The following is a 26219-nucleotide window of genomic DNA, read 5'->3' as shown; positions in this document are numbered from 1 at the left end:
GGGTTGGGATCAGCAGAAAATTCTAATGTGAAATGCTATCTATGGGACCATTCCCTTTAATTTCAGAAAGAGATTTACAATGAGCAATTCTAGAAAAAAAAAAAGAGTTCAGTTTTGGAGTAGATGGAGTCTTTGTTAGGAAAATATATGCATGCCAAAGAAGCAAATTTTGGAAAATTCTGCTCTATGACACTCTCTGTATTACTGCATTTTCTGTGAACTTTTTTGATCTCTAAAAACACTTTCTTACAAATTCATGCTGGAGATACAATATTGATAAGCCCCATGACATTCTGACTGATGGTACATGTCTCAAAAGACTTTAATAAGAAAAACATCATTCTTTAAGGAGCATTTGGAATTTATCATAAGGAATTAATTTATTGGTCTGCTGCCTTCTTTGGAGAATATTTCCTCTACTCTGGCACGAGGCAGAGATATGTGTGCACCCTTCAATGGCAAGGGAACCATGGACGCCCTCAGTCCTTGAAGTCAGGCTCTCTATCCTCAGTGTCCTGAGATACGTCATCTTGATTGTGAAAACCAGGCATTAAATAGGCATAATTAGCATTTCTAAAATGATGGGCAGATTTCCAAAGTAGGGCAAGTTGGTTCCTAAGGAATCTCCTTTGGGCTCCAGAATTCTGAGCTCTCATCGTGTGTTGTTTTGTTTCTTCTCTCTTTCCAGGTGGTCTGATTGTCTAAGTTACAAAAACAAATTATTTAAAAGCAATTTAGGTTATTTGCTTTGTTGATAAGTGCACAGTAAAGCAGAAAAGATGATTCGCTGCTCCCTGGATTCATGAAAAAATATTTAACAAATAGAGAAAATGAGCATTTAAATATTTGTTAATAGTTTTCTATTAACCAGAAATGAGAAGGACCCTGTGACTTAAATAAAGGCCAACCATTTCAGGGCCAAGGGCATGATCCCTGGGGCTCTTTTCAAGAGCAGACTTAGAGGAACCCACCCCTTGGGCAATTAGAAGGAGGTCGCTATTAGCATATGCTAAAACCAACAAAATTAAGCTGTTCTTACATATTTTCCAATGGGCAATGGCTGGCTTTTTCAAGTCCACTGTATCCTTTCTTCAAAGGTTCTGCTTCCTGTGGATTTCATCGACCAGTACATCACTCCTGAACACCGCAGAGATCCAAAATGCATTTCTTATGTTTGGCCCACTAATTCATACATCATGCAAATAAGTTGTTAATGATGATTTATCGACTGCCTTATCTACTGCCCTTGGTGATTCTTGCTGTACACTGAGATGAAATGTAAATCATCTTAGTCATGTATTTTCTGTGACAACCTGAAATTGCCATTCAAAGAGCTGTTACTCTCACCTTCTCTCATTTGAGGAGACCTTTACCTTTTTTTCAAAGTATTTTTGCATCTATGATTTCACTGGGGACTCGAGATTCTAATGAGATCTGTAGAGCCTGGTATTGTTATCCTCATTTGAGAGAAGCTTGCCTGAGGTAACCCCACACTTCACTGAGTTACTGGGATTGGCCGCAGAACACAGCCCTGGTCTGTGGCTTTTGCAGGCTGGGTATCATTATTACCCGGCTTTTATTTCCGTGTCCATTTTAGCTGTCCCAGTAAAGGCGGGTGCTGAGGTTGGTAAAAGAGATAATAAGGAGGGGACATAAAATTAGGAAAAGGGAACAACAGCAATAAGAACAACAGCCACAAAGCAGAAGAGAGAGACTAGTAATATGTTTATTTTTATAATTGCTTTTTTGGAGATTATTAAATGAAGATATCTGGAAGTGGAAGTATCTGATGAAGGTGTAAAAATAGCATATGATTGACTTAGAATGATGCCTTTTCATAAGTAAGTAGAGCAGAACTGAACAAGGAGAATAATCAGCAGGGGAGATAGGAGTTCGGAATGAGAATCTGTTGTGCACAAAATGACGAGCTAGAAAATATCTTACCTAAATAGTCTACCAATTTAGATGCACGATGATTTGACTGAATTGGAAGAGCCAATGGGGGAGGACGCGAGCTTCCCAACTTCTGGAAGGAAAATGTTTACGACCGAACCAATAGGATTGAAGTCCCAAGCCCCAAGAAGATCCCTATGTCCTGTCTCTTGTGTAAATTAAAAATAAAGATACTGGCCAACTAGCAAGCAAAATCCATGCATCTGTAGAACGAAAATAGCTTCTCTTTCGATATGCTGATTGCACAGTACTGGTTATGTTAATCAAAGCTGAACCTCTCTCTCTCCCGTAGCCTGGTTTTACCGGTGCCCTGAGTACACAGGGTAATTCAGCACTGGACAGAATTATTGAATCATCTATATAAATTGTAAAAATAATAAGCAATATCTGGTCTGTACTTGCTAGTATATAATTCATTTCTTCCTGCCAAAAATTTTATTAAAAAAAATTACCCTGGCAACCATGCTTACATAGTATAAATGGAAGTCTGAGTCAAAGATAAAATAATGGATGATTTAGCCATCTAAATAAATAGAAGGAGAGATAGTATATTCAGTAGGGGGCAGCCCCCTACGAGAAAACCATAAATTCTGCATGTGCCATAATACTGTGCCACACTGTATACCACAAAACACACATTTGCATAAGTTCCAGTGTCATGCTCGTGGACACAGTGAAACTCATCTTTTTCAGTATACACAGGATGAAAAGTACTGAAATCTTTCCCCTAAACAAGTATTTTAAAACAGCGTACATCAACTGCGGGTCCATTTTGTGTATTGGCTAATACAACATGTGTCTGAGGATGGAATAAATATTACAAAATTTTCATCAAGGTTTAAACTAAATTCTATCAGCACTGTGACCACGCACTAGAGTATGATTTAACTTGGGCCCCCTCCCATTTTTAAAGTCACTCTATTTCAGTATTTCTTCAAATCTGTTTTGTGGGCCACCCAAGTCACAATCATAGGGTGCTGGTTAGAAATGCAGCATCCAGAGCTGCCCTACAGACTCAGCATCTGATGATCTCAGGGGCTGACGCCAGGGCATCTGAATTTTCAAATCTCCTGGTGAACTTCAAACACATTCCAAATTAGGATCCAGTGAATTAATGTTTTAGTGTCATTGTTCCTCACTTGTTCTTTCTAAACCTTTCCTTGGTCAGGGGATGGCTCATTCCCATGTGAGTTCCTGAATGGAAGAGTTAGTGGCCAGGAATTTCCAGAGGAAGAAAAAGGAGGCTAACTAGCTAGGTAAACGGGAAGCTGGAATTTGTTTTGGAGATCAAACGAACCCACAGAGGCTTGGAGGAGGAAGGGAATTGAGCCAGTTGTTGCCAAAGGCTCCCTCTCCTCCCAACACACTTAGAAGAGCACCTGAAAAGATGGGAAGCAACCTTCACGATTTCACTGGAGTTGGTGATGAAACTTCCAATTCAGGTACAGTTGCCTGGTGGGGTAGTCTCTTCTTCATAGAGGGAGAAAGCTCAGAGGTAAACCAAATGCCACTGCAGCCCATGGGAATCTCTGGGGACTCCCCTCAAGTAGGCTGCATTCTTTTACCTATCATTGGTAGATTATGGCCCAGAACAATACATTTTTTTCTCAGTTCATTATTTTGATCTTCTCTTGTCCCTACCTACAAGCCTTAGATTTTCTAAATCCAACCTCCTCGCCAAATCATATATATTATGAGCAATAAATTAAAATGGCCACTTGGATAGAAGTACTAATCTGTGACTAAATATTTAACAAGGGGGCAGGAAAAATTTACATTTTGATCTTCAAACACTGGAAAACGAGTGCCCTCAGTTGTGAGCTTTCCAAATTGGCAAGACAGCAAGGGCAAAAGAAAATTTCCATGCATTTGATTGACCCCTTGAGAGGTGAGCTATTAATAGCAGCAAGAACTTGCCAAAAACTATCTGGAAAATATCGGATGAAAAGTGATTGAAACTAGAAGTATCTTAAGCTGGTCAGCAGAGCCATGTCTGAAGGAGAAAGATGAGAACATATTACATATACGTAAGTATCTTTTGTATGTAATATTTACGCCTGCATATAGAACACATATCACATCTGTATCTGTATATTTAATGATTCATTTGAATCCAGCAAATATTTATTGAGTAGCTACTAGGGGTTGTGCACTATGCCATGCTAGGTTTGGGGAACACAAATAATAAGATCTAGGTTCTCTTTGCTCCAGGATCTCCCAAACTGGAAGCATGTGGTGAGGGAACATTATGATTCCTGTGATTTACTACAACCCGACAAGGGTTATATTAGCAACTTACAGAAAGATTAATCCAGGAGAAGAAACCTGGTGCTGGTGCCAGTGATTGGAGAAGCCTTCCCAGAAGAGGTGATGTTTGGGATTTCAGCCGACACAGGAGTGTGAGGATTGTGTCATTCTGGCAGAGGAACAATTTGCAGGTTAGGAGTACCCGGCTGGAATGAAGGAGTTGGGGGTGGATTGGGTAAGGAGTAGCAGTGCTCACAGTCTGAGTGATAGGTTCCTGTATATATTCATTTATTCAGCACGCTTTCGACGGATGCTGATGGAGGTTGGTGCTGGGTACAGAGGCTGCGGAGACAGGCTTCGCCTTTTCATGGTTGATGTGATGATAGGAAGAGAGTGATGGACTGTTGTGAAACAAACAGAAACCCCAGCCCTGTGTGATTCTAGAAGGATTTTCTGTGGTGTCCCAATGATACCTTTCTGGGTAACGGTTGCCATTTCATTGAGCACCTCGGAAGTGCTGTGCTGAGTAGCTGTGTCACTGCCAATCCTCACAATCCTGAGTGGTAGGTATTTCCTCTGTTTACAGATAGGAAGAGAGAAGCTCTGGGTGCCTGAGATTGCACAGCTTATCCTATAGGAAGCTCGGATTTGTGCAGACATTGATCTCAGTGGCCTGGTAATTATAAAAGCTGAAGAACAGCTATTCAAGTACTTCCCCACCCCAACCCCTGCCGAAAATACCATCTCGAAATGCCTTGGGACTCCGCCGCCCTCTGATGCTAGTGGGACAGCTCTGCACGATCTGTGCAGGTGATTTATGTCTGTCTGGTCTTCCCAGAGACCAGAGCTTATTGCCTTGCTGGGCAAAGCTGCAGGGGATCCCTGCCCCACCCCATCCCCATCCCATCCCCCCCCCCCCCCAAAGCAAAGATTTCCAATTACTGCGCTGCAGAAAATGTCAAAAGCATTATTCAACTATTCATTATCCCAGGTTTTGTAATTTTTCATATGTTTTTAACTCTTATCTGCTAGCCCTTGAAAAAGACCAGCTTTTTCCTCTTAAGAGAGCTTAATTTGCAGAGAGGCGCAGTCTCCCTATTATGTTCTTATCATCCTCTCCCCGTGGTAGGCAGAATGACAAGGATGACAAAAAAAAAAAAAAAAAAAAGAACCAAAAATATTTGAAGGGCTTCCTGAAAATCCACGGGAATGAAGGATCCAAAAAAGCCAGAGGCTTCTGTTCCTCGACTGACCTGGAATAAGGCCAAGGGCGATGGGCAGCGGGTCCCCGGGGGGGGGGGGGGGGGAGGAGGGGGGCTCTTGGCTGCCCGTCCCGGGCCCCGAAGCAGCACCCCAGGGCCGCAGGACGTTGCCTTTGGGGTCTCTCAGGAGCTTAACTAGGGGATCAAGCAGCATGGGGGGTGTGCCGTGGGGTTCCCCGGAAATTCTCGTATTGCCGTACCGTGCAATCAGCCTGGGCCTCGGGAGGCGGAGGCCGAAGCCTGCGGGGTGTGGGTGCTCGGCGCCCCGGCCCCGCCCCCGGCCCGGCGGGTCCCGGTGCGGGGCGCCCACGGCTCCCTCGCGGCTCTGCAGCGGCCACTCGGCGCCCGGCTACGCGTTCCCACCTAGAGGGCGCCCCGCGCCCACCCCCAGCATCCCCCCAGCATCCCCCAGCTTCCCCCAGCATCCCCCCAGCTTCCCCCAGCATCCCCCAGCATCCCCCCAGCATCCCCCCCAGCATCTCCCCAGCATCCCCCAGCTTCCCCCCAGCTTCCCCCCAGCATCCCCCAGCATCTCCCCAGCATCGCCCCAGCATCCCCCAGCTTCCCCCCAGCTTCCCCCCAGCATCCCCCCAGCTTCCGCCCAGCATCCCCCCAGCATCTCCCCAGCATCCCCCAGCTTCCCCCCAGCTTCCCCCCAGCATCCCCCAGCATCTCCCCAGCATCGCCCCAGCATCCCCCAGCTTCCCCCCAGCTTCCCCCCAGCATCTCCCCAGCATCCCCCAGCTTCCCCCCAGCATCCCCCCAGCATCTCCCCAGCATCCCCCCAGCTTCCGCCCAGCATCCCCCCAGCATCTCCCCAGCATCCCCCAGCTTCCCCCCAGCATCCCCCCCCGGCTTCCCCCCAGCATCCCCCCAGCATCCCCCCAGCATCCCCCCAGCTTCCCCCCAGCATCCCCCAGCATCCCCCCAGCATCCCCCCAGCATCCCGGAGACGGCGCCCGGGGCTCCCCCAGGGGCGCCCGGCTCGGGGGAATCCCCGCCCACCGGCCGCCCGTGCGGGGGGATCCCCGCCCCCCGGGCCTGTCACTCGGCGCGGGGAGTTCCCGCCCCTCGCGGCCCCCGGAGGGAGGGGGGGGGAGGGGAGGGGAGGGGAGGGGGAGGGCGGAGGGAATCCCCGCCCATCCCCGGGCTCCGCGGATCCCCGTTGCCGCCGCGCAGCTGGGCGAGCCGGCCGAGGAGCGGGCTGCGGCCGCGGGGACCCGCCGAGCCCGGGGCGCCCGGGACTGCGCCTCCCGCGGCGGCGGGAAGCGGCGGCGGCTCGGGGCGGCGGCGGCGGCGGCGGGAGCGGGAGCGGGAGCGGGAGCGGGGAGCGGCGGGAGCGGCGGGAGCGGCGGCGGCGCGGGGACCCGCCGGGCGGCGCCGGGGGCCGGACGCGCGAGGAGCAGCGGGAGCTCGGCGGAGCCGCGCGCAGGTGAAGCGACCGTCCCGCCGCGACCCGGGGCGCGGGGCTCGGGGGGGCGGGGGGCGACCCGCGGCCCCGGGGACCGAGCGAGCCCGGGAAAGTTTGGCGACGATTCCCGGGGCGAGGCGGCGGGCCGGGCGGCGACCCCGGGTGGGGCGGCTCCAAGTCCCCGGCCGCCCCCCCCCCCGCCGGGCACGGGGCCAGCGGCGCCCCGCGGTGCCCACCTGAGCCGCCGCCGGGCCCCCTCCGCGGCCCCAGGGACCCGGGGCGCCGTGAGCGCCCGCCTCGGCCGCCGGCTCCCTGCCCGGGGGACACGCGGGGAAGGAGGACGGAGCAGGCGCGCAGAAGGCAAGGACGTCTGTGGGGCAGGGTCGGCATCTCCCGGGGAGACCCGGAGCGTCCTCGGGAGGGAACCCCGCGTCCCCCCGGGAGTCGAGCGCCTCCCCACAGCTGGCCCGGTTCCTTGCGGTCGCCCTCCTCCCTCCCTCCCTCTCCCCCCCCCCCCCAGGTGCGCGGTGGGTGCTGCAGGGCTTGGGGCTGCTGGGCTTGAGTCCGGGCAGGGTCCAGGGTCCCCGGCTGGAGTTTGCCAGAAGCCCGTCCCCAGAGGCCTGCTCGGCGCAGAGACCTTGATAAGAGACGCCGGAGTGTGCAGGGGACACGGCGGCGGGCTCGAGGGCATTCCCTGGAGGTGGAGGCCGGGGGGGGGGGGGGGGGGGGGGGGGGTGTGCATCTGTGCCCTGCAGCTGGCCCAGCAGGGTTGGGGTGCTTTGGCTGGCCGCGTTCCCTTGACAAAGCACCATGAAGCTGCCCGAGGGGGTCCCTGAGGGGCTGCAGAAAGTGATCCGTGGACCTGCTGCTGGAGAGAGCTGCCCTGGGCCCTCAGCGCTGCGGGCCCTTCCCGGGCCAGCCTGCTCCGGACTCGGGCCGGCTCCTCCCCACCGTGGCTTCGGGGTGCGGGTCAAGTAGGTCTAGGCCGGCAGGTGTGGCGTGGGAGGGTTGCTTGCGGGGGCGCGTGGAATGCCTCAGAACACACCCCTGACAGTAGGTGGTTGTTCTAGCTTCATCAGTTCCTTCTTCCATTAGACACGGGCTAAGGACTGCTGCTCCGCTAATAACCACATAGTGGTGTGAGAGCTGCAGGGGGGTGGGCAGACGGAGTGGAGGGGTGCGGGAATGTGCCGGGAGGGGAGGAATCAGAACCATGCAAAGTATATAAATGCACCTTCCCTTGACATAGTTCATATGCTCCGGGAGAAATATTGAATTATGCTTTAAATCTTCGTCATTAGGATTGATTTTGCATGCACTTAAGGCAGTTTACTATTTAAGGGAACTTATGATAATCGCTCTATTCATTTCAACCATTTTATTTTTGGAGTACCTGTGGTTTGCTGTGCGTAGGCCCTCCGAGGTTCCTGGGGATGCGCGGAGGCTCCCTCCTTGCTGTCAGAGTTTCAGTGTGTCAGAAGTGAGATAAGTGTATTGACAGCTCCGACCCAAACCAGTGCGCGTGTGGCATGGAACAGGTGCCCTGTGTTTGGGTGAAGGGATGATCTAAAGGATAAAGTACCTGAGGAGTGGTCCACATCGAGCACTTTAGAAGTACAGAGGAGAAAGAAGTCACTTTTGACTGAGGAGCTCTGAAGGGCTCTGTGGGGAACCGAGGTAGGTGGAGAAGGAATGGGCTGAGGGGTTGATCCTGAGTGTGGATGTGGCCTGGGGGTATGCCGTATGCCGGGAGAAGAGGCTGGCCTGAGGTCTTAGAGGAATTTAGGTCTGCAGCTGATAGGGAAATATTTGGGATTTTTAAGCAAAGGATTGTCGCTTTGTGCTTTAGGGAGATGAGTCTGATCTGTGGGAGAGATGGGAGGTGACTTGTCCAGTGAGAAGGTTAGAGTAATAAGTCGGGCACAGGAGGTAATGGAGGCCTGGCAGCAGCTGTGGGAAGAAAAGTTCATTAGGCATGACCTTGAAGCATGGGCGCTACTTGCATTTGGAGTGAAGAAGCAGCAAAGATCACCTGAAGGTTAGGAGTGTGAATGCACAGGTGACCGAAATGGAGACTCAGGCTTTTAACATTGAGCAAACCAGCAACCTGGAGACATCCTTCCAGATCTCTCCTCTCTCTTCCCACACTACTCAGTGTCCCAAGCCTAGCAGTCACCTGTCCTTGTGAAACCTGTCAGTGTGTCCCAGGATGCAGAATAAATTCCAAATCCTATGTGCTTCTTCAGGCTTCTTTCCTGCTCTCTGTCAAACTCTCTGCCTCTACAAGGCTGATTTGCTGGGGGGGTGGTAGTGGGAGGAGTGAGGTCGTAGAATATCCTTTCTTCCCTGCTCTTCCTGATGAACCACTTCTTCTTTTTTTTTTTTTTTTTTTTTTTATGAACCACTTCTTACTCTTCAAGATCCAGCTCGAGGGCCGCCTCCTCTGTGATCCTCTGTCTCTCTCTCCCAAGTTGAGCAGTCTTACCTTTGGACTTTGCTCTAAGGAGCCGTTTGGCACACTCATCACGCTGCCCTGGGCCTGTTTCTTTAGGACCATATCTTATTCATGCGCAGATAAAGCCTCCACCAGCCACCCGCAGCTTCCTCAGGGAGAGAGGCATAGGCAACACTCCAGGACTCCCTCTCCTCACCACCAGCTAATTGTACTTGGTGTTACCCTCACCCTCACTTGGAAGCTCCAGGCCTGTAGGCTGGACAAGATAACACAGAGCTGCAGATACTCCTTTGGCCTAGATCATGTGGGCCTATGTAACTTAGACTATGGTGTGTGTGTGTGTGTGTGTGTGTGTGTAGGGGGTAGAGATGCCTCTGTTGGAATGTGGCCTCAGGGCCTTCTTACTGCCCCAAACACAAGAGAAAGCATCCCAAGGAAGATGAACCCACAAAAGGTCAGGCCCAAACTCAAAGAGAGGCTGAATCTCTAACAGGACAGACTTGGAGACTTGTCAGTTTTTAACCTCTGTCTTGTGCCTTCAAAAGGGTCTCCATAATGCCATGTAGGATGCAGTAGGCAAGCCCCTGAGGGAGGTAGGCAGACAGGTAGAGGCAGGAGTGTCTGGGAAGGGCCAGCCTTGACAAAGGCTGAGAACAGTGTCTGGAAAGGATGGTTCAAGGGACGAAGGAGAGAGGGATTGCCAAGACAATTGAAGTTGGAGGATAGACACTGGATCTAGAACTGTGCCAGTTAAAAATAATCTGGGGAGTATTTTGAGGAGGTGGTAGTGTTGTGGGAAGGCTTATTCAGGAATGTCCCCCAAATCCCCTGCCCAGGCATGTTTGGTAAACACATGAGCAGTGGGAGAGAACGAAGACAAGATTAGGGATGTTTGGGAGGGAGGAAGCCAGAGGTGAACAGAAGAAGCAGGTGCAGGGAAAGAAAAAAGCTGGCATCTCCCCTCCTGGGAAGGTAGGAGGGAAGCAGGGGTTGGGAGAGGCGCCGGAGAGGGAGCCTGCAGTGCAGTAGAGGGAAGTGATGTCTTGGTCAAACAGGAGAGGTGCCCGCTGCTGGGGCCTGGGGCCTGGGGCAAGTGGAAGTGCTGCTGGCAGCCGGGCCAGTGAACCTGGTGCCTGGCACCAGCCGAGGCAGCGCCGAGAGGGAAAGGAAGATTTCTGGGATTGGGGTCAGAGGCTTTGGCTGGAGTCCTGGCAGTGCAGAAAACTTCTCACTGGCCAGATCATTAGAAATATTGAAGCCCCGGTTTCCTCTTGTGCAAGATTGGTAAAATAGCTGCTTCCCAGGGTTGTTCTCGGGGGGCGGGGGGGGGGGGGTGGGAATGAGAAAAGATACTGAGGTATGTATGCAGGTTCCTCAAAGACAGCGTCTGCTACAGGGTAGTAAGTGGGTCCTTCTGATAGTGTGTTGAGAAATGAATGAGCCTATTGTCAAAGTCCGTGACAGCCCCGCGAGTGTACAAAGCAGGACTTTTTAGTGGCCCCCGTCGAAGCATGCTTTCAGCTTTGGATGAAAAGCTCTGGACTCCTGGGAGCAGCCTCTCACCTCCCTGCTCCCACTTTCCCACTTTAAGGAATCTTTCAGGATGTCTGCCTTTTTATCTGTTGGCTTGTTTGGTGGATACATGAGTAGTTCACATCACTCTTTGCCGGGGCTCAAAGTAGGGAGATCCTGCAGTCTCTCCCCTCCTCTGTGCTTTGGAAAGGGGGATGCATTCAGACTTGCTAATTCCCACATTGGAGGAACCAAAGGCTCAGAAAAGTGGAGAATTTGCCTCATTCTAGCACGACAGGAACTAGAATCACATCTACAGTTGGCCAGGTGTGCAGAACTGTTGCCTTCAGTGACAATAGGGCCAGATGCCGGTGGGTGAAGAGGAATTGAAAATCTGTGTACCCCCTCGTTTTTCTTATTTATTTGTTTGTTGTTTATTTATTTATTTTTCCCCCTCAGTTTTCTTAATGAATCAATGATTATGCTTAGAAAGATTAAACAAATATTCTCCCCTGTTAGTGAAGAGCAGAGGAAAAGGAGCACTTAATTTGATTTACTGCACCCTCAATAGATGTGTGCAAAATTAAATGATATTGGGCGAAAATGTGTACAGTGTTTCTTTAAGGGAATCAAAGTATAAAAAATATTTTCTCAAATTGTTAGTTGGTTCATTGATTTTACGTGGATGGTCCATATATCGATTACGTTGTTCTTGGGGCCTAAGCATAGGTCGCATACACAATGATAGATCCTTGGATGGCATTTAAAATTTTTAAAATTCTTGTCTTATTATACTATCCATATGCTAGAAATGGGGAAAAAGATGGAATTGAGAGAGAATTCCTTTGCAGTTCTGGGCAGAGGCCGGACTGGAAGGCACGTAGGTCATCGGACTTAGGCTCAAATTGCCTGTGACCTAAAGAGTTCTGTGTTCTATTTACAAATGTGTTCAAGAAAACACTGGGAGCATTTACGGTTTGAAAAGTCAATCATTGAAGAGGCCCTTTGTGGTCCGATAAGGCGGCTGGGCCTAGAGATGGCTTGTTAGGGCACTAAGTGTGCGGAGAAGACCCATTTGTCTTTGAGGCCTCTCCAGCTCCGGGAAGAGGTGTGCCCCGGCTGTGGCCTCTCTCCGATGCCAATGGAGTCCTCTCCACCCCACAGTTTCTTTCTTTCTTTCTTTCTTTCTTTCTTTCTTTCTTTCTTTCTTTCTTTCTTTCTTTCTTTCTTTCTTTTTTTTTTTTTAGATTTTATCTATTTATTCATGAGAGACACACACACAGAGAGAGAGAGAGGCAGAGACACAGGCAGAGGGAGAAGCAGGCTTCATGCAGGGAGCCTGACGTGGGACCTGATCCCCGGTCTCCAGGATCACAACCTGGACTGAAGGCGGCGCTAAACCGCTGAGCCACCTGGGCTGCCCCACCCCACATTTTCAATGGGGCCGGGAAACAATCCTCGTTCTCAGAGCGCCTGGCTCCTTGATGTGCGTGTTACCTATGTGAACAGTGAACACGTTAAATGAACAGTGACTACACTATTAACTTGCAGAAAATCAGAAACTTTAAGAATTAGCTCTCTTTCTGAAGCAGTCCAATGAAAGCAGATAGCATTGAACATCTGGCTGATTAAGTTATTCTTGGATTATTTGTTTTTAGGGTTTAAAGTGTTTCTCTGGCTCGTAAAGCACTATAGGACACATGAAGAGGTTTTGGAGAAGCAAGGCTTGGGGAACTGAATTTTTATAGCAAAGAAAACTAGTTTTGCACACGCTGTTGTCACCAGCTTTCAGCGAGATAATAGCAAGGGAATGGAGAAGCAGCCTGAAATGTGTAGCTATTCACACAAGGATGAAAAAAAAAATCACAAACTCCTAAGGATTTGCAAGTTCTTGAGAGAGTACTACCCAATTCTTTGCCTCTAGGTTGAAGTAAATTTAGTTTATTTTAGGGAAGATCTACGGGGTTTTAACAGCTTCATGAGGTGAGGCTTCTATGGTATATGTGGCCCTTAACAGAAAGATTCCCAGGCTGTGTCCTTTGAAGTTTTTAGCAACAGTGGAGTTGGATTTGAGTGGAGCCACTTGTGGTCTCCTTTTTATCAACATCTGGGCAGTTCTAGTACTCGGCTTTGCATGCACTAGAGTTGAAATCTGCTACTGCCACCAAATCATCCATGTACACTCTGTCGTCCTGGCCTCTGGAGAGTGGTCACCTGCTTTGCTAAAAATAAAGACACGCTGATACAGTGCAGAATAGGACCCTTACCATGAGCAAGGGCCCTGTGTAGTGCTAGGGAGTCCAAGGTCAACCCCTTGGCTCTAACCTGCCTGCTGAGGGAGTAGAAGTTGTGCCAGGTAAAGAGTAGGAGACGGGGTATCTTTGCATCATGGTGTAGTCAGTAGACAGTGAGGGGGTGGGGACTAGGCTGCCTTATAAGGAGGCCACTGGGCAGCTAGAGGAAGGGGGTGAAGGGAAGCAGAGGCCTGGGAGCTTTGCTTTCCTGGGGCCTTATCTGGCTACAGTTGCTCCGAACAAGATCTTGGGATACCTAGAGGGAAGACAGAAGAAACACTGGCGTTTTTTCCCTTTCACCCAAGGCCAGAATTTTATAGATGTCTGTCTAACATGAACCTGCCTGTCCCATGTACATGCCCTGGGATGGTACTGTAATTCTCATATCCCCCAAGACTGTTTTCCAAGAGTAGAGAGGCAAGGGTGTTTCAGGTTAACCGTAGTATCTTGGGTTGGTGCCTACAAGTTTGAACACCCTGTAGTAATGCTCCTCACCCCTGACACTACTTATATTTGCATGCAGGTGATCAAATATAATCACTAATTCTCTTCGAGTGTTTGAATGTTTTTTTTTTTTTTTAAGATTTTATTTATTTATTCATGATAGTCACACAGAGAGAGACAAAGAGTCAGAGACACAGGCAGAGGGAGAAGCAGGCTCCATGCAGGGAGCCCGACGTGGGACTCGATCCCGGGTCTCCAGGATTGCGCCCCAGGCCCAAGGCAAGCACCAAACCGCTGCGCCACCCAGGGATCCCTGTTTTTTTTTTTTTTTTTTTTTAATCTACCTGTGAAGATGAGAACAGAGCAAAGTTTAATAAAGCAAGAGGTCAATAAGCGATTTCCATTTTTGTGTTGGCCAATGGACACTTATAAAATGTCAGATTTCAGCTGTGTTTCAGTTGGATTATCCCTCACCCACCTTTTGGCACAGTGTATTTTATAGAGATTTGGGTAAAACTAGATTGTGCTATATGGGTCTCTTGGTGAAGAAAATTAACTTCCCAGGCTAAAGCGGCCATGCAAATATTATTACAAAATCACTCAGCCTACAAAATTGGCATCGTTTTCCTCCGCAGTTTTCCACTGCCCACTCTCTACCCCTTCCCCACCCTGGTCACTGTTATTCCCAATATCATTAGGCTAAAGGAAGAGACAGCTGTCCCCAGAAAATGTGCTCAGAGTGTCCTCATCAACATGGGCTCTCATGAGAGAGCAGGGCAATGAGATGGTGCAAGCAGAGGAAGACACTGTAAAAGATTGCATTAACCCTTCTCTGGACCTATTACTCATCTTCAAAAACCCGAGCAGATGTAAGGCTTATTGATTTCTTTACTGGGGAATGCTGGGGAGCGGAGTTCAGCAATTCGTGGCATCCGAGTACCGTTCCCCCTTCTGGTCCCTCACCTGCTCAGCTTGTGGGCACCATCTTTATTTTCAGGGTTTCTCAACATGATATGTCTTTTCCCCCATTTTTCAGGATCCTGTACCAGTACATGGATGTGTCCAGTACATGGATAAAATTTTAAATTTAAAATTGTTTGAATATCCCCTATTTGGCAGGCACTGTTCTAGATGCTTTACATACATTAACTCATTTAATTCTCATGACTCAGTGAGGCACACACTGTTATTACTCCTCAATCCATTCCCTGGGGCTGCTAAAACAAACTGTCACAAACTTGGTGGCTCAAAACAGTAGAGATTTATTCTCTCGTAGTTCTGGAGGCCAGAAGTCTGAAATTTAGGCATTGGCAGGGTCATGCTCCTTCTGGAGGCTCCTAGGAAGAATCCTTCCTTGCCTCTTCCAGCTTCTGGTAGCTGTTGACATTCCTTGTGGCTGTTTCACTCCAATCTGTGTCTCTGTCTTCACATTGTTTTCTTCTTTGTGTGTTCATGTCTTCTCTTATGTCTGCATGTCTCTACTTTGTGTGTCTCTTATAGGGACACTTGTCTTTTAGGGCTACCCAGATAATCTGAGATGATCTCATCTTGTGATGCTCAATTTATTTACATCTGCAAATACCCTTTTGCCAAAGAAGATCACATTTACAGGTTCTAGGATAAGGACATATCTTTTGGGGGGGACACCATTCAACCCACTACATTCCCTTTTGCAGATGGAAAGATGGTGGTACAATGTGCTTAAGCAAATTCTCCAAGGTCACAGATGGAGCTGGGATTTAAATAGAGTAGTCTGGCTCCAGAACTTACATTCTTGACCTATTATTACATTCTTTTCTCTACTGTCTCTCATTAACATGCTCAGTGATTGTTTGTGGTATGAATGGATGCTTGGATCTGTGGGTAGATGGATGGATAAAATGTTGCTTGCAACAATAATTGGCCAACGCTCTCCTTCCCAGTGTACCGAAAATAACAACAACTAATATTCATTGTTTTATGACATTGCCCCAGGACTTGACCTTGGGTCTTCTCTCTAGCTATTCTCCTTCCTAGGGAGATCTTACTGCCTCAAGGCTTCACCTACCATCTATGTACTCTTGGCTTCCGAATTTATGTCTTTAGGCTTGATCTCTCCACGGAGTCCCAGACTCCTATACCCCACTGTCAGTTTGACATCTCCAGAGCTCCAAGCATCTCAGACCTAATTTGATCAAAAAAGATCCTTGATATTTCTCTTTCTGGCTAGTTCTTTCCTTCTGCTTCTCCCAGCTCAGTAAATGGTACCACCATCTACCCAAAGGCTCATTCCACAAATCTCAAGACCTTCATTCTTCTTTTTTTCCTCACACCACTAACTAAAGCTGTAATCCTGTTGGCCCTCCTTCCACCTGTGTAGCAGCCCACCTGGTTGGAGTTGTCACCACAGTAGTCCTCTGCCTGGGCCTCGGGAGAGTACTCTTGGCTCCTAGTCCCTCTCCTCAGATAAGCCAGAGGGGTCTTTTAAAAACACAAATCAGAAGGCACCTGGGTGGCTCAGCTGGTTATGCGTCCAACTCTTGGTTTCAGCTCAGCTCATAATCTCAGTGTTGTAAGATTGAGCTCTAAGCTGAGCCTGCATGGGGCTCCATGCTGGGCATGGAGGATGCTTAATAGTCTTTCTCCCTCTCTCTGCCCTTCCCCCACCACTTGCACAAGCTCTCTCTCTCTCTCTCTCTCAAAAAAAAAAAAAAAAGTAAATAAAAAATAAATAAAGACACAAATCAAGTCATGTCATCTCATAGCTTACAACTGGGGATTTCTCATTGCCATTTGAATACAACCAGGCCCTTTCCCCCAAACTGCCTCTCAGATGACCTCTTTGGCTATGACTCATCGCCTTTACTCTCTGTGGGCAGACATACTGTCCTTTCGGTTCTGGAATGTGCCAAGCTGTATCCCAGAGCAGGGCCTTACCTCTGCCAGTGGTGCAAACCCCAGACCTGCAGAGGCCTTCGCCTCCCTAACTGTATAATTTGAAATGGCCTCCCCCAAGCACTCTATCACATTACTCCTTTTCTGTATGAAACAGAGTTTTGATTTATTTATTTTTGTTGGTTGTCTCACCTGTTGGAATGCAAGCTTCATCAAAACAGGGACCTTAAAAAAAAAAAAAACAGGGATCCTGTTCACTGTATCTCTAGTGCCAACAACAGTGCCCTATATACAGTAGAAATTCAACAAACCGCTGTTGAACAGATTTAGCACTGTTCCCAGTTATCCTTATTTTACAGATGATGGAAAGTAAGCTCAAAAAGTTTAAATTATTCGCCCCAGGTTACACATCTATTAAGACTTGGAGCAAGAATTTAAATCCAGATCTCTCTGTCTTCTAAGCCTGTGCTCTTAACTTTATTCCATACAGAATCTCTGAGAAGTAGGAACTTCCGGGATCCCTAACTCTCTACAGAGCTCTGAGTTTTCTGATTCATTTTTCTGCTCATAAACCTAGAACACAGTTTGGGAAAACACAGGGAAAAGATGTACTTACTCAGATTCCAAATGTACTATTTCTCTGAAAAGTTGGTCCTGGAGCTTAAGCTTGAGAAGCTAATAAGTTATTTCCTTTTTCTCCATTTGGGCATTTAGGCTCGTGACTTTTTCTGATCTATCTGGAGACTCAGTGGTTTAAACCCTCTTCCTTGAACCCATCCTGGAAGAGCGTAAATGACCATGTCCTTTATGTGTCCTTGATGCAAAGGTAGAATTTGCATTCATAAGAAGCCCTGCAGTATCCGTCCTCCTGGACACCAGCATTTCCTTACACGCCAACATTTTCCTCAGCTTGGCATTTTCTGCTTCCACATCTCTTCCTCGTTGATAGAACCCTACGGTAAGAACATGGACTCCATCTTTAGATTGGTTGGTGCAAGACCCTCTCTATTCGGTCTTGCTAAGTAAGAGACTGGTTCATTTCTCTGGGCCAGCCGCACAAGAGGCCTAAGGATGGGTTCTTGCCAGATGTGGGACACCAAGAAATTTCTGCTAATGTTGCAGAGTAGGGAGAGTGAGAAAGCAGCTATTTGTTTCCTTCCCCGGTGTTGGACCTCCTTTTAAAAATAAGTTCCATCTTGAGAGTTACATCAGCATCCCAATAAGTAAACATCAGACAAAAGCTACTATTTCAGGCAAATAGTAATTGTAAGAATAACCAAGACCCACAAAAGTAGGTTGGGCTTTTATTTGCAGAGAGGGCTGTAGCGGCTGATTAGTGTATCTGGCAACTATAACCGCGCTCCTGCAGGAAGGCAGGACTGCGGCTATTTGATATGTCATGTGCTTTGTCTCTGCTGTCTGTCATGAGTGGGGCTTGCTGTGGTAACCAGAACTTTGCCTGGAGGGTTGTGCGTGTAAAATGTCACTCAGAGGCAGTCTCCTTTATTTTTATCATAAACCAAAGAGGGACTGCTCACTGCTCTTGCTAATAGACAGGTGGGTAGTCACAGTGAAGTCCAGGTTGGATTGTATGTGCGGTTCCAACGTGGAATATCACCACCCACCGCAATTCGCATTTGCTGGATCAAGAAGCACTTCTGTGTGATCCCTGCTGAAACCTATGTGCTTGGATAGTGGACTTATTTATTTATTTTTTGTTTATTTAAAAATTTTTTAAGTCTATTTATTTAATTATTTTTAAGTAATCCTTACACCCAACGTGGGGCTCAAACCCACAACCCCAAGATCAAGAGTTGCATGCTCTTCCGACTGAGCCAACCAGGTGCTCAGGACTTACTTATTTTTAATGACTCTTTCTCAACTGCTGTTCTCCATTTTCAACTTGACACAGCATATGAGCTTTGCTAGCAGTGGTGGATGCTGCACATGGGAGGTAGGTAGCTGCCCATAAAGCTACTGAAAACTGAGTGCTCAGCAAACGTTTGAAGGAGGTAGTATTATCAGTTTTGCTCACTTCTTTCCTAGAGCTTATACTTTATCTGCTGCAAACTCTTTTTTTTTTCCATCCAATTAATATTTACTTAACGTGTGCCACATAGAGAGAAAAGATATAAACATTTCATATTCTATGCATGGGGAATAAAAATAAATAAAATTCAGATTGCCTTGAATTATCAATCCTATCAAATTATTTAACTGTCTTTTGGGACAAGGGAGAGACAATGGAGAAAGCATTGCTTCAAGACCATGGTAAGCCTCATGAACCCCACTTCTGTTGGAGACTTGGAACTGGCTCTCAAGGCTATCAGGGTCACTAATGAGGTCCACATTGCTGAATCCAAGGACCAATTCTCAGCTTTCTCCTTGCTCCTTCAAAGCATGTGATGCACACAGTTAGGCCCGTCTTGGAAGGCTTCCTTCCCATAACTCTCTGGACACCATAGTCTATAGACATTCCTCCTTGCTCACCAGTCTGCATTCCTTCCTGGTGTTCTTGGCTGCCTGTCTTCTCACTGACCTCTTTATGCTGGAGGGCCCAGGGGTTATTACTTGTGCTTCTTGTCTTTTCTTTCTGTGATTGTTATCTGTGATGTCAGTCATCCGCGTGGCTTTAAATGCTATCCATAAGCCAAGAGTTTGCACCCATCTATCTTCATCTATAATTATCTTCATCTATAATTATCTACTTGCATCTCCACTGTCTAATGGTCATCTCACACATTAACATCTAAAACCAAATTCTGGATTCCACCCCTGCTTCTTCCAGATACTTTGTTTCTGTAGCTCTCCAGAATATACCCAGAATCTGACCATTGTGTACTGTCTCTCCCCTCATCCAAGTTGTCCTCATCTCTCAATTGGACTATTTTGAGAATTGCTCAATTGCTATCTTGCCTCTTGCCCTGATAGTGTATTCTCAACAGAGCAGTCAGAGTGATTATCATAAAACTGTAAATCAGATCATGTCACTTCTCTGTGCAGACCTTCCCAGGAGCGTCCCATCTCACTCAACATAAAAGCCAGACTCATCATTACATAGCCTACTACGCCCTTCCCTTTCTGACTTCTTCATTTCTGTTCCTTTCCCTCTCAGCTCCAGCCACACCAGCATGTTTCTGCCTCAGGACCATTGTACCTGCTGTGTCCTCTGCCTGGTGTGTTCCTCTCTCATGTAGCTGAGATGCTCCCTCACATCCTTCAGTTCTTGATTTAAATGTCACCTTCCATGAAACCTTCTGTGCCACCCTACCCCAGCCTGAGACTTCATATCCCCCTTCTCAGCTTTATTTTCTCCTTAGCACATTGTCAGTTTTTTAACATGTCATATATTTTACTGATTTAATTTGCTTTTCTGCTTGCTCGACTTCATTATAATGTAAAATCTATGAGGGTAGTTTTTTGAAAGGGGTCTGCTTGGTTCATTCTTGTATCTTTAACACTTAGAGTAGTGCTGGCCTATAATAGGCACTCAGAATAATTTGTTGAGAGAATGAAGTAGAATCATTGGTATTTTTTTAAAGATTTTATTTATTTATTCATGAGACAGAGAGAGAGAGAGGCAGAGACATAGGCAGAGGGAGAAGCAGGATCCCTGCAGGAGCCCAATGTGGCCACGATTCATCCCAGACCCAGGGATCGGGATCGTGCCCTGGGTCAAAGGCAGACGCTCAACCACTGAGCCACCCAGGCATCCCGAATCACTGGTATTTTTAATTTAAATGCTGATACCCCAGGGATTGTGATGTAATGGGTAGGAGGTACAGCTTTAGCGGGTGTCTTTGAGTTGGTCTTTATTGAACACCACCCCTCCCCCAGGTGGTTCTAATGTGGAGCCAGTGGTGCAAACCACTACTTGTTTTCCTCCTCCTCTGGGTTTTACCTCTGTGGCATATGTTGTTTCATTCTTAGAAAAATCCATTAGTCTCAAAACTTAAATTGCAGTGGATGATTTTAATGAAATTTGTGCTGTGTATAATAGTTTATTAGTTTTCATAGGAGCATCTTGTTAATCTAGTGGACAGACATCGATCCCTACGTGACCTTGGCTGAGCTTTGATGGGAGGCACAGACCCTGTATGGCAGAGTCAGGTGTTTCTTTGTTAATTTCCCAGTTGAGCATCAGGCTTTCCTCTTTATATTTGAGAAGTGAGAGGGGATTTGGATCTGACTTCTTTTGTCTACATTAGCTATACACATTTATTCCACACCTCCTACCCAGGAGCCCATCTACCCATTGCTTAAATTCTGTTCATCCCTTAAGGCCCAAGTGAAGTCTCATTCCCTTTAAAAACTGTCCTCTCCTGCCGCCTGACTGGCAGCCTCACCCAGAACATCTGGCGCACCTACTGCCTCGCACTTCACTTGGCATCCAGCACAGGATGCTTTGGTTGGTGAACTTTTTGGTGACGGTGCTTTTTTTTTTTTTTTTTTTAACCCCCTCCTAAACTAGACTGCAAAATCTTTGAGGGCGCCTAGCCATACTTTTCATCTCTTTGTGTCCCAGCTGTGGGCAGTAAGCAGATGTTGATGGATTGACTAAACTATTTCTGTTTAACGTATTGGCAGCTTCTAAGGAGTGTTGCCTGGGAAAGAGGTGTCACTCTCGGTGTAATTAGGGATTATACCCTTCATAAACACCGTGGTGTTTTTCACTCTGAGTTATTGTTGATCTCTGAGTTACATGTTTCTCATCTTACGGCTTTCTTTTAAGTGACTGAATGCGTAGCGTGTGAGATTTAAAATTCCAAGACTTCAGAGATAATCAGGAAAGCTCAGATACAACCATATTTGGCTCTACTTTCAAAATGAGATTCAAGGAAATAAAATTTAAACTGCCTTTTAGGGCAACTGGGTGGTAGCTCCAAGACAAGACAAAGAGGGGGTCTCCATATAGGGCCCCCCCATTTGAAGGAGTTACTTTTCTGTTAGAGTCTCATTATTAGGCTAACATTCTTTATTTTAACCAGCCTGGGAGATCAGGTAACCTGATATAGTGGAGTAGGAGGAAGGTTTAGAAACTGAGTTCTTAACACCTTTGTGGCCTTTTGAAGCTCTAGGCTTGGGGAAAAGTGATGTCATGGTGAGACAGGAAATGTTATAAAGCCGTAAAATGTCATAAACCAATTTCCATCTGGCCGTAGGTGTAATAAGACATAGCAAAGAAAAGCGCATTGTGTTTTTATCCAATGGGGATAAGGTTACTAGACCAGTACATCATGGGAAAGCTGTTGACATAGTGTATCTGGACTTTTCAGCAAGGTGTTTGGATGATCCCTTGTGAGATCTTTGTGGGCAAGATGGAGAAATGTGGACTGCACAGTAGCAGCATTTGGTGATTTGTAGCTGACTGGCTAAATGCTGTACAAAGGGGTTGATGGATTGGTGTCCATTTAGAGAGGGTTTTCTAGTAATGAGAGTCACACAGTTCTGCTATTGGATTTGTCCTTCTCCTGTTCAACATTTTTATCACCAACTTGAATAAAGATATGGATGACATATTTATTCCTTTGATCATGACCCAGATCTGGGAAGCACAGTGACCTCATTTCACACCAGTATCAGAATCTAGACTTACAGGATAGGCCAGATCTTGGAAGAGTCAGCCAAGGGGCTCAAATGAAGGTCCTATACTTATGTCTGAAAAAATCAACTGCATTTATTATAGGATGGTCAGGAACGTGCTTTAATAGGGGGCTCTGTGTAAAAGATGTAGGCAGTTCATTTGACTCTACCACAGTGTGCATCCACACTGGGGTGTGACTATTGAGCAGGCCCAGAAACAGAGTGTTGACTGTCTGTACTAGGCCCACACATCTAGACTATTGTGTGCTGCTCTGGGCAACACATGGTGCCAAGCAACGTATCCCAAAGCAAGGATCCAAGAAGGAGAAGTTAGTGGGAGAGAGTTGCAGGAAAGACAGTAGCTACCTTCACATCCTTCTTCCACCCCACACCCCTATGGGCCATAGCTTCATCTGTTCCTTTGCCAGTACTATAAACTCCCTTATCCCCTTTCCTTTTGCTGTTCCCACCATCCAAAATCCTACTCCAAGTAAGTTCAACCACCTGCATTTTCTGCCCTTATCTCCTGGCTGCCAAGCATTTCCATGAAAGAAAAACTCTACCCATCTATTTGTATGGGGGCACCTGCAGGTAAATGGTCTCCAAACTCATCAGCCACGCAGGCTGGAACACATGACTTTCTCCGTCCCTCCAAGCTGGGGGCCTTAATATTTTCTTCACAGGGAGAATCAGTAGTAACTTCCTCAGTCTTACTCCCTCACAAACTCCCTGTTTCCACATCCAGCCCGTGCTCTTTCCTTCCTGCCCCTGAGAAAACTCCCCCTGGTCTCAGGAGACTGTCTCTCGCGTTTTTAATGATCACACTTATGCATATACCCTTTCCCCTCCGCCTTCAGCCTCTCCCCCGTCTGTATCTGGTCTTTCCACCATGTCCATACCTTACCCTTCTTTAATTAAGATCCCTTTGCCCTCATATCCTTAACAAATTACCTGAAAACTTGGTCTATATCAGCTATTTTCACTTCTTTAATCTCTCATTAATTCCTCAATGGTCTGTGCAATCTGATTTCCAGACCTCCAGTGAAATTCCCTTGCCATGATCACCAGTGGGCCTCTGCATCTAAATCTAATGGAAACTTTTCAATACTTAATTCAGTTGACACTGACCAGTTCCTCCTTTATGAAACACTATTCTCCGCTTTACTGACACTACTTCTTTCCTGGTTTTCTTCTTACCTCTTTAATTAACACTTGGTTTTAATCTTTTCTCTGAGCTCCTCTCTCTGGAGCCCTTTAATATACTTTTGTAACCACTTTTATCCTCTTTTGCTTTTTTTTTTTTTTTTTAAGATTTTATTTATTTATTTATTCATGAAAGACTGAGAGCGCCAGAGACAAAGGCAGAGGGAGAAGCAGGCTCCATGCACCGGTAGCCCGATGTGGGATTCGATCCCGGGTCTCCAGGATCGCGCCCTGGGCCAAAGGCAGGCGCTAAACCGCTGCGCCACCCAGGGATCCCTCTCTTTTGCTTTTTTGACTAGATTTTATAGTTTGCCTCTTAAACCCTGAGTTCTCATTTCCTCCCTGGTCAATTTCAGCTGCATTTTCAACTCCTACCACTACTGATGTTCTGATCACTCCAAAATCTGTACCTTTAGACCCAACCCTCCTCCTGAGCTCTGGACTCACATGTCCACTGTTAACCTACCATCTCCATCTGGGCAACCCTCAGCCATTCCAAAGCAATACATCTCAAACTGAACGCCTCACCTTCCTCCCATATGAACCTGCTCTTCCTCCTCTGCACCCTATCTTGGCTGATGGCACCCCTCTCAACCAGCCTGCTAAACAAGAGATCTGGACCCATCCCTCACTTCTCTGTGGTTCTGTATACTTACACACAGGAGGCTTGCAACTACCATCCACTGGATGGCCAAATAAATAAAGTATTTCAATGGCTTTCTTATGCAGGACCACTAAGACTTATTCTCACTTCTGGTGCAGAAGCCAAAACAGAGGCCAGAGCATTAAAATTAAGGGAAAGAAATGCAGCTCCCTCCAGAAATGTCTTTATAACCATTAGAGTCTCAAAGTGGGTGGACTGCCTTGAGAAGTGGTAAGTTTCCCTTCACCACAAACATCATGCAGAGGCTGGAGAACTGAAATTGGAAGGTTGGGCTGGGTGACTTCTAATGCCTCTACCCACGCGGACATTTAGTTCAGCTAATTAACCCCTCCTGTGTGCTTTGTCCGCATCATCTCATTTATGCTTCCCAATAGTTTATTAGCCCTATTTCATTGGATGAGAAGTCAGGCACTTGGAGGGGAAGTGGTTTTCTTAAAGTGATTCAGTCAGTATTAAGGCCACCCCTCCAAAGCAGACCTGGTGTCCCTAAATCTCACTGTTTTTGTTAAACCACAAGCTTCTATTTGGCATTGGAAACAGACTTCAATTCAGTAGAGAACAGTACAGTCAGCTGTGTACCTTCCCTGGTAAAGGTAGACCTTTGAGGGTAATGGAAGGGAACAATTCTTTGAAACAGTGCTTAAATAAATAAATTTGGAACTTAGTTCTTCTTAAATATGTCCCCATATTTATTGGTGTATTACCTTTCCCCTCCAATTCTACTGATACTTTATTATTAACAAGCAATTCTAATAACCAAATGCAATTTTCTTCACCAGTCATCACTTCCATTCCCACAGGCTTAGAAAGGAACCAGAAAGGGTTAACTCTTTTATTTATTTAAAATGGCTTTTAATGAAATGTAGGTCCCAGCCTCTGAGGTTCCGTGGTTGCCCATGTGACCATGTGACAAATGCTGAAGAGTGAAATCCTGGGTTTTCTTTTACAAACTTGAAAGAAAAGGAGATATTGCAGGGATGGGGTGGGGCAGGGTAGGATTGGCTTGAAGTGTAGAAGGATGTTATAAGCAAATATTTACCTCATTTTCATTTTTGCCTCTAATACATTGTCCTGGAAGGAGCCAGAGGTCTGATTAAAGCAGCAGATAAGCATCAAAATGGGAGGCCGTCAGGGTAGCATAGTGTCTGGGCTGGAGGAAGGGGTCCAAGGGGACCATTGAGTCAAGGATCGGAAATCCAAGCTGTAGAGACTGGACCTGTAGATAACCTGTGAGTGTGTATTTTTATAGTCCACCTTACTGCCATTCCCAGAACCCTAAGGAACACTTATCCTCTTACATGCTTGAAGGTATGTGATCACTTCTCCATCTTTCACCTAATCGAGCCTTATTCTCTGAATACTCAGAGAGCATTCTTAGTCTGCAGGCTTGAGGGTTAGGTAAGGCTTGAGGAATTAATAGCTAATCGTAATCCTCCAGCCTTAAGACCGAATAACCAGCTCAATTCTGGTCTAGGTATTGCCACCATCTGGCTGTAGGAACTAGCGCTTTTAAGTCCTACTTTCTCCTCGCTTACAGCAAAGCAATTGTGTCTAATGATTCTGAAAGTCTCTTTAATCTCTAAAAGGAGAGAATGTCCTGACACACAGTCACAGCTCAATAATGCGCACATTGCCTGTTGCTTGAGAACGGATCGTCCCATTCTTGCCTCTCACTACCGAAGACCAACTCATGTCTGCTGTGCCTTGGACCTCACGTTCTGTCCTAAGCGAATAAATTCCTCTAAATTAAGCTGCACATAAAAAATACCCTGTTTCTGTTAGGAGTAGGTTCCATGAATATGAAAAGACTTGCAAGGCATTAAAAATTCAGTTTTACTTCCACTGTTATTTCTTCTGTTAGGGATCATCTATTTTAATCTCCCATTTTACAAATGAATAGACCTAGGCCCAGAGAGGTGGGGGCACCTTCCTAAATTCACACAGTAAAGATTCTTTTTTTTTTTTTTTTTTTAAGATTTTTATTTATTTATTCATGAGAGACACAGAGAGAGAGAGGCAGAGACACAGGCAGAGGGAGAAGCAGGCTCCACGCAGGGAGCCCATGTGGGACTCGATCCCCAGACTCCCGGGATCACACCCTGAGCCAAGAGCAGACACTCAACCGCTGGGCCACCCAGGCGTCCCAGCAAAGACTCTACTGTAGGACTTTTTCCCCATTGCCCAAAATGGTAAGATGCAGGTACTTGGCAATCAGTGTTTAAAAGAAAATTATAGTTTCATGTCCAAGAGAGTTATTTTTAAACAGGAGGCTGTTTCACCTAGAACCTTTTTTTAAGGAAAAAAAAAAATAAACAAG

General features: G+C 46.8%; 1 protein-coding gene and 1 long non-coding RNA gene across 3 annotated transcripts in view; one reads left to right on the top strand and one right to left on the bottom strand.

Moving 5' to 3' along the window:
- Positions 1-200: 200 nt before the first annotated feature.
- On the bottom strand, positions 201-7589 carry LOC112652747 (uncharacterized). Of its 2 annotated transcripts, none has more exons than XR_007410420.1 (4): positions 7511-7589; positions 4457-4601; positions 1040-4369; positions 201-701 (listed from the first exon to the last, which is right to left on the bottom strand). It is a non-coding gene; the product is annotated as an uncharacterized LOC112652747 (long non-coding RNA). The 2 variants fall into 2 exon arrangements; XR_004815322.2 differs by lacking the exon at positions 7511-7589 and having other exon boundaries at positions 1040-3423; positions 4253-4369; positions 4457-5065.
- The window catches only part of PDZD2 (PDZ domain containing 2), a 359297-nt gene continuing 339883 nt past the window's right edge, over positions 6806-26219 (top strand). Inside the window, 1 exon segment of the mRNA XM_025436367.3 lies at positions 6806-6894. The gene's annotated coding sequence lies outside the window, so the exon portion shown is untranslated.

The sequence above is a fragment of the Canis lupus genome, chromosome 4, assembly GCF_003254725.2.
Source record: "Canis lupus dingo isolate Sandy chromosome 4, ASM325472v2, whole genome shotgun sequence".
Classification (NCBI taxonomy): domain Eukaryota; kingdom Metazoa; phylum Chordata; class Mammalia; order Carnivora; family Canidae; genus Canis; species Canis lupus.
This window is presented reverse-complemented; position numbering and strand designations above follow the sequence as displayed.